The 8800-nt window shown below is 33.0% G+C and overlaps 2 long non-coding RNA genes across 2 annotated transcripts; one reads left to right on the plus strand and one right to left on the minus strand.

Annotated features, from left to right (window-relative positions):
- Positions 1–3166: 3166 nt before the first annotated feature.
- LOC107776605 (uncharacterized) lies at positions 3167–3771 on the minus strand. Its single transcript, XR_001646009.2, has 2 exons — positions 3633–3771; positions 3167–3530 (listed from the first exon to the last, which is right to left on the minus strand). It is a non-coding gene; the product is annotated as an uncharacterized LOC107776605 (long non-coding RNA).
- Positions 3772–4791: 1020 nt separating this feature from the next.
- Positions 4792–5976, plus strand: LOC107776601 (uncharacterized). Its single transcript, XR_001646007.2, has 2 exons — positions 4792–4931; positions 5588–5976. It is a non-coding gene; the product is annotated as an uncharacterized LOC107776601 (long non-coding RNA).
- The last annotated feature ends 2824 nt before the right edge of the window (positions 5977–8800 follow it).

Here is an 8800-nt window from a genome sequence, read left to right on the forward strand (position 1 = left end):
TCATAAATATGATCATCGGTGGAGTCGATATCCCACAAGGGTTGGTGTTGAAACGCACCAGAATCTCCATCACCAGGGAAAAACGAACTCGAGACTACATACTTGAAGGAGCCTTATCCTTCAGTGACGAGGACGCAAAAAGGATCATACAACCTCACAATGATGCACTGATAATATATGTATTCGTAAATAAAACTAGAATCAAACGTGTGTTAATTGATCTAGGTAGCCCGGCCAACATTATTCGATCGAAGGTCGTAGAACAGCTCGGTCTGCAAGACAGGATCGTACCAACAGTACGAATCCTAAACGGGTTCAACATGGTATGTGAAACCACCAAAGGAGAGATAACATTACCGGTCAACTCCGCCGCGAATCATACGAGAGGCCAAGTTTTATGTAATCGAGGGGGACATGAGGTACAATGCCCTTCTCGAAAGACCATGGATCCACCACATAAGGGCGGTACCCTCAACTTTTCACCAAATGTTAAAATTCCCAATCTCATGAGGGATCAAGACAATATACGGGGAACAACTAGCCGCTAAAGAGATGTTTGTCATCAAAGAAGTAATACCGATATCAACGCCCACAACACCGAAGGAGCCGAATTCTGGCACTGATCCAAAAGCCAAATAGCAATTACCGATTCTGGTGACGATCCGATCAGATAAGCAAAACACTTACGAAGACGATGATTATGGGGTTCGCCGATCTTTTATAATCCTCGATGACTCCGACGTAACCAAATCAATGGTCGAAGAGCTGGAGCAGGTTGTATTAATCGAGCATTTGTCCGATCGGAAGGTATACCTGGGCACGGGATTATTTCCCGAGCTGAGGAAAAAAATTATTCAATTTCTTATATTTAACATAGATTGTTTTGCTTGGTCCCAACTTGATAAGACATGGATCCCACCAGAAATAACCACTCACAAACTAGCATGGACCCGAAAATTAATCCGGTGAAGCATAAGAGGAGGCCCCAGTCTAAGGTCAAACATGCTTCATCAATGACGAGGTATCTAAACTCCTAAAAATAGGGTCCATTCGAGAGGTTAAATACCTAGATTGGTTAGCAAACGTAGTGGTAGTCCCTAAAAAGGGAATAAATTAAGAATGTGTTTATATTAGAAAGATTTGAATAAGGCATGCCCCAAAGACTCTTTTCATTTACCTCATATCGATCGTATGATCGATGCCACGGCTGGCCACGAGATTAATTAACCCTCCTCGGTAAAGTCGAGGGTTGTACAGGCACATGAGATGGTCGATGGTGAATGGACATCCCTCGACCTTGCTCATAAAGAATCGAAGCAGAATAACGATCCTCCAAAATGAAGGATGCATCTGCCCGAGCATCACATCATACCTTTTGCAAAAAGCTATGATAACCCGGTCCAGAGGACCCAACGTGAAAGGGCAAGTGTAAACACTTAAGAAACCCTCCACGTGGGTGGTGATTGATTCTTCGGAGGTATTAACCACTACGAGTTTGTCTACCCAGTTGCAGTCCTCTTTAACTTTCTCGAGGATGCTGTTTGAAATCGTACACAAGTACCTCGAAACCAGTTCACGTCGACCCGGTACCATGGGCGTATTCTCAACCTTGAAGTTATCTACAGTAGGGCACCCAGTAGGAATATATGATCTCAGAAGAGGTTCCTCAGTAACAACGTTAGAAGTATTTTTAGAAGGTCTTGAAGAAGAAGGTGTTTCTTTTTGGGGAACAGATTTTGAAGATTTTATCATTTTTATGAAGGAAAGAGATTGTTGATAAGGGGAAACTTTGAGAAAACCAGAAGATGAAACAAGATGAAGTTCTTAGAATGCAAGAAGGATTTGAGCATAAAAGTTCTAACAAACGGATTAAAGAGTATTTATAGGTTCCTCAAGCGGCGGTTCATCTCCCGAGGTAGCCGATCGTCAACTGGCATACATTTAATGCCTCGAAGACTGAACTGACGGGACGTTTCCACTATTCTTATCACCTACGTCATGTACCCGTCGTCATGATTTATGGAAGTAAGGACCGGGGGTTCATATCATTTTTAATTGCTTACTCTCCAAAAAACGAAGGGACTATCTGTATACGGGTAGAACCGAGCTTAATACTCAATCGAGGCATCTGAAATAATGGGTCAAGGCTCGGCACCTACATAGGAGATCGAATGTACCGATATAACTGAGCTCGACATCGAGGGTCAAAGTTTGAACGAGACCATCAGATTTTCCCTCGAGCTTATCGGAGAGCACGACCGACTCCGCTTCTAAATGGCCTCAAAGAAAAGCTTCACCCACCCATACGACAAGTATCCATGATTCTCGCCATTGACCAATCATTATGGTAAAAATTACGGAATTAGGTCAAAAGGGGAGCCAACAGTCTACATAATTTATTATAAAATGTCTTTAAAGGTTTCATCTCACGCAAGTCGAGGAATGATGCATGATACTTTTTGAGGTCTTAGATCACAGAAATAATTATTAAATTTAAAGATAACCTTTTGGGTCATCACATTCATAGAGGACATTGTAACATACTTAAAAGAACAACATACTATCTTTTTTCAGTTGTGTTCATATTATTTTGGATGTAATAATATTCTGGCATTATCTCTCCTAAATTGAAATTCGAATTTAGGAGAGATATTTACTGAATATTATTGAAGCCAAAATAATATGAACAAAGCTGAAGAGATCTAGTATGTTGTTCTTTTAAGTCTGTTATCATATATTTTCATGAATTACTCAGTTCCCTTTATATATTGAGGGAGATGAAGTTTTAAGACATTATTTTATAAGAAACTACGTAGACCGTTGGCTCATTTTTTACAAATGTTTTCATATTATTTTGGCAGCGATAATATTCTGGCATTATCTCTCCTAAATTGAAAGGAGGCTAATCCTACGAGGCTTAATTTATTCAATCTGCATGGTTTGTATTTATTTTTTCTATTTATTCTTTCGTGTTAAATCTGATTTCTCATTTTGTATCAAATTAGATCACGTATCCTAAAACCACGTATAAATTCAATTGTTATCCAATTTTCGGGTAAATAAAAGTCAAGTTATTCCGAGACCAAACTTTATGTTCTATTATAATATATATTTTTTATAACAGTCATTCACTATAATATTCAAAAATATTCAGAACAAACGAATATATTATAGAGAGGTTTGACTGTAGTCACTAATATTATAAATCTTACAAGTGATACAAAGGTTAGAAGGAGAAGAAGCTCGTAATTAGAGTAAAAATGCAATAAAATTAAAAACTTTTATAATATATGAGATTCAAATCGGTCAACGTGGAGTCAAGCATCTCTTAAACGACGATTTAGCACTCTGCCGTCGACAATACCCACAACCTGGCAATTTTCTACAATCAAAATTAATTTCACAACGGTCCCAACAACGTTGAGTATATGTAAGACTATTTGGTAGCAGAACCTTTTCAATAAACTCTACTTCAAAAGGTATGTCTCGCAAAGCCATTGCTCGAGTGTTTGAGGACGAAAAAGAATGTACTGCAATATAACAAGAGTTTACGTTATATATATATTGTCGACAGTACAAATAAATATTTATACTAATTTACAAAGGGACTAAAAAATGATGAAGTTACTGACCTGTTAGTACCACAAGGAGAAAACAAAAAAAGAAAGAGAGCTTGTGAGATAGGCACTTTTTAGTCATGTTAACAAGAGTTTGGAGTGGGAGCTGATTGTGAGAAGAAGAGCTAATTACTTGTGTGAGTGGATTTTCTTGATTGATGAAAGGACATATATAAACCCTCAAGTTCTAAAAATATAATAATATATCTATCTAAAAATCTTTACTATCCACTGCTAATGTCCTTACAATATACTCCCTCCATTTCAATTTTATTCGAAATTTAAGAAAAAAAGATTTTTTAAATTTGTAGTCTTAAAAATTTAAGGGCTAAAAGTATTGTGGGGTCATGATATTTGTGTGGTTACTAAAAATTTCTCATTAAGGGTAAAATGGGTAAAATAAAGAGTTTAAAGTTGAATTATTTCCAAATCTAAAAATATATCATTTATTTTGAAACAGACTAAAAGGAAAATAACTCATCATCATGTTAAGATTGTTTCCACTGTCAAAATTGTGTAAGTTAAATCTTTTGAAAACTAGTTAACATATATAGACCTCTTCTCAGCATTTAGATCGATATCATCGGATGTGAAGCAAGGATTTCCAGTTTATTAGTTCAGGATTCTAATCGTTTTAAGCTTGGGTTTTAAATAATTAGTAATTTATATATATTCAATAATTTTTTTAAAATAAATACAGGGTTCGAACCAAAACTACTGGATTCGACTAAACCCGCTCCCAATATTCTAGTTCCGTCCCGAATATTATGCACTTAAAATATTTTAGAAGGAATGATCAAATGAGCAGCTAAAGGTCATCAGGTCACAAATATAAAAATGGATCCTGTAGCATTAATTAAAAGTTTAGCATCATCAAGTATTTTGCTTTTCCTTAAAAATACCGAATTTTATGTCTATCTCTACACAAGTGCCAAAAGCACTTTTAATTCTTTATTATAGGCGGTCTTTCACTTGAGCAACTAGTGCATTTTATAATCAATAAAATATTGTGCTATAATAATTGTTTACCAAACAATTATTAATTCTTATTATAAAAGTGATTCATCCTTGGCTGCTTTATATATTAGCAGCCGGAGAGAGAATGCACATGGGACACTAGCAATAGATAATATAGTAGTACTAGTTTTTAAGAAAGATATTTTCATATATTTAAGAAATTTTTAAAAACCTATATATATCCTTGGACTTTAATCAAGCAAGAAAATGCACTCTCACAATTAGCTACTCCAAACTCTGTTAAAATGGCTCACAAGTTAGCTTTCTTTTTTTGTGTTCTCCTTGTGGCACTAACTGGTGGGTAACTTCATCATCCCTTAGTCACTTTATATATATAGTATAATGGGATCTTTATATAGATATACTGTTTATTTTTCCTAATTTCTATAACATAAATTGAAAAAAAATTGAGTCGAAAATGTAATGATACGTATTATGTGAAGTTTTGGGATAATAGAGAAGGGAAAAAAATGGCAAAATAAAAACTACAAGGAAATATAATCGAATCTCACTCATTTTAAGCTAAGATTTACTTAGCTTGCTCCTGGCTCGCGGAGCAAAAAGAAAAGCGTTATCAGATTTCCATTGATAGGATTCATGGTTTAAACTTTATGGATTCAGATTCTCAATTCTACTCTCATCTCATCTAATTTAATGGGTTCAAAATTTATTATTTGTATATATTTAATGATTATTTGGGTAAAAATACAGGGTATGAGTGAAAGTTGTGTTCATATGAACCCATAGCTTATACAGTGGATACGCATCTGCCGCTATACATGAATCATACACTGATTATATACATTTATATGGATATTATATGAATTATACTTATGTTATTCATCTGTCGGTTGTTTTAAGTTTTAAGCAAATTGGTTGGTAGCTATTTAAGTTTATTCTTGGTATAATTATGTATTTCTACTTATATTAATTTGGTTGATCATGTTGTGCAGTTCATTCAAACACTGGGGCGATGGCTATGCGAAACCTACCTTTAGAAGCAGAAGAGGTGATTGAGCAAATTCTAGTGCCAGATCTTACTAATAAAAAAGGATGTTACAACCTCTGCAAATCTGATGCAAATTGCAATAACAGAGGTTCAGAGTGTAGGCAATGTCGAACGGCGCATAATCATTATGATATTACAATGAGATGCTATCCCAGGATTTGAATCTCATATGATAAAAATGATTTTACACAAATAGCCGGCCAAATTCATAAATGTGTTTTTTGTGGTCTTTTTATTTTTACTTGCTCCGTTTTAAGCTTTGTGTCATTTGTAAGGTAAAAAATACAAGTGACTATCTATTTTTTGTCCGAATAAATATGTGTTTTCGTATGAGTATGTTGTATTTTATTTATTTATTATTTCTTGTTGAATGAATTCTGTTCTTTTACTCCAAATACCTCGTTTCAAATTAAAAGAGTCCAAAACCTGCCTTTAATAATAACCAAATCCAACAGTTTCTTTTTAAGATATTTATAATTGTCATTTTTAAATTCTTTACAAATACGTACCCAATATTTATCTCATATACATGGACTATACATGAAATTAAGAAGCTAGCTGCCTAGTTGTTAGCCTAATGGTTGATAGCGCACTACAATTTTTCTTTTAAAAAAAGTTATAGAATCCTAGCAGCATAATGAGATTTACATGTCCAGTAACAGCAAAACATTTATATTCCATATAAAAATATAAAAGTAGGATTTACATAGAATACAACCTTTATAAGACTTATTTAAATAACTTACAACCACTTCTTGAAAATTACATATAATACAACCTATTTTAAAATCTTACCTTTTTAATTTAATTATACATAACTTTTCATTCCTATTATCTCTCTCTTAAAACTAGTTATTGAACCTAAAAAATAGGGATTATACCGATTAAAGCATATCACTACATTAAATTTAAAATTTCATATTTTTTCTCTCATCAAAATAATGCCACAAGTCTCTCCAGTTTCTTCAGAAACGGAATCATTCACAACTTGTCTTCTCCCCCACAATGTTATATACCGTATGTAGTATATTGATACTTATTTTTATGTATACACTAATAAATTAAAGGTAGATTATATTAAAATTGTTCTATGTATTTTTGCAAAGTGTTAATTAACATCTATATATATATATATATATATATATATGTATATTGTATATTGTATACTAACATATAGTATTTGTATTATTAATACCTTATAGATGATAAGGATGAAAGAATGGAGAAATTTTCATCCGAAATTATGCAACTATTTTTATGAAGTCCCTATTTTTATGGAGGATGTAGTGTGTAAGAGATAGTGTTATAATGGTAACCTAATGTATTTACAGTATTAATCAATAATTAATAAATTGAAGAATTTTTATGAGCTAATTATGGGATATGTTTCAAAATAGTGTCACACCCCCTTTTTTACCGGCAAAATAATAATGTGGATTAAAGAGTTTTTCTAATTAAAGTGACAAAATTGAGTAGGAATTATTTTATTTACAGAGTCGCCACTTGGAATTGATTTTGTTGGTGTTCCAAGTCACCTTTTATTTGAATCCCTAATCAAAGGAAGATTTGACTCTATTATTATTGGTCTGCGAAAACAAAGTCCGGGTAAGGAATTCTGTTAACCGGGGAGAAGGTGTAAGGCATTCCCCGAATACGTGGTTCTAGCACGGTCACTTTTATTGACTAAAATTTAGCTTGAATTATTTTTGGAAAAAATGTGTATTATTTGCCTTAAGTTACTATTGTCTAGTACCGCTTAATAATTAATAATTTTGGCCTAGGATCGTGCAAGCACACAAGGTCCTTATTTGATTATATGTATTAAAACAAAGAACATGTCGGTACACATGGTTTAAATACAATTAATATTGAAGAGTCAAGGAGCGGGAATGCACACATGACTACTTTATTAAAAAAATAATAATAATAATAACGACCAAGGACCGCATGGTCTACATCTCAAACGTGCCTAAAATTGCCTATCGCTTAAATTAATTAAAAAGCTCTTCTTTTTTATTTATTACTTGTTCGACTGAAAAAAATATATTATTATTAAAAATAATTTCTCACTAATGCAAGACATTAAACCCGGGTAAACTTATGTTAAACTTTCATGGTATTGGACCACTTATTTTATTTAACAAAAGACAATTTATTGGTTTTAAAGAAAATGCCCATCTTACTTTCTATTGTCATTGGGCCTACAAATTTTAGCTTATTTGGCCCATGTCGCTTAAGAGCCTCGATGACCAAGACAATACAAAATAACAAATATTCTTCTAAGCCCAAATTGCTTCTTACATTGATGTCCAAACTAAAAATTATTTTTTCATAAAAGAAACTTACATGCTAATTATTATCTTTTATCTTCTTAACTTACTATTTCTTAAGGACTAACATAATATTTCTACTCCTCTACACTAACATGGCACTAATCAAACTACACTCATTAACAACATAAAAACCATGACTAAATATAAAAACTACAAAAAACGGTAATACTTCAATGCTAAAGAGAAGAACTATATTAAGTATAACATTATGTTGACTATAATTCAAAGCATCAAAACATTTGAAGCTAGAAGTCTTTCTTAGATAATTATACATTAACCATGAAAGTAACTCACGGAAAAGAGCCCAAACTAAACAAACATGGTTAAAAGTGAGGTCTTTATCTTTTCCTTAAACTAAGTAATCTTAACAGAATGCAATTTCAATCACATATATAAAGAAGAAAACGATAATTTAACTAATCTTTAACAGATTTACATGATGATAACACTAATATAACATTCATCTTGAAACAAAATCAGATCTAATATGCTCCATCAACCAAACCGGGATCAAATTCTTCTTATTATCATCAAGAATCTGCAACATAAGAATTTGAAAGTTACCTGGTTTGTAGAATAATAAAATACAGCAGTGCAGCAACAAAAAAACTCAGCAGCAAATACAGTAGAAACAGCAGGAACTCAAGTGTTAAGACAACCCAGAAAACTCAACAAAAATGCTTGAAACTGGTAGCTATCAACTTCACAAATTGCCTAAGGGATCTTTCTATTTTTCTCAAGATTTTTGCACTCAAATAATCCTCACAAAACTCTGAAATTTCAGCTTGTTATATGTATTAAGCTGCTGATTTTTCTTAAAGATA

Source organism: Nicotiana tabacum, chromosome 15 (assembly GCF_000715075.1).
Source record: "Nicotiana tabacum cultivar K326 chromosome 15, ASM71507v2, whole genome shotgun sequence".
NCBI lineage: Eukaryota > Viridiplantae > Streptophyta > Magnoliopsida > Solanales > Solanaceae > Nicotiana > Nicotiana tabacum.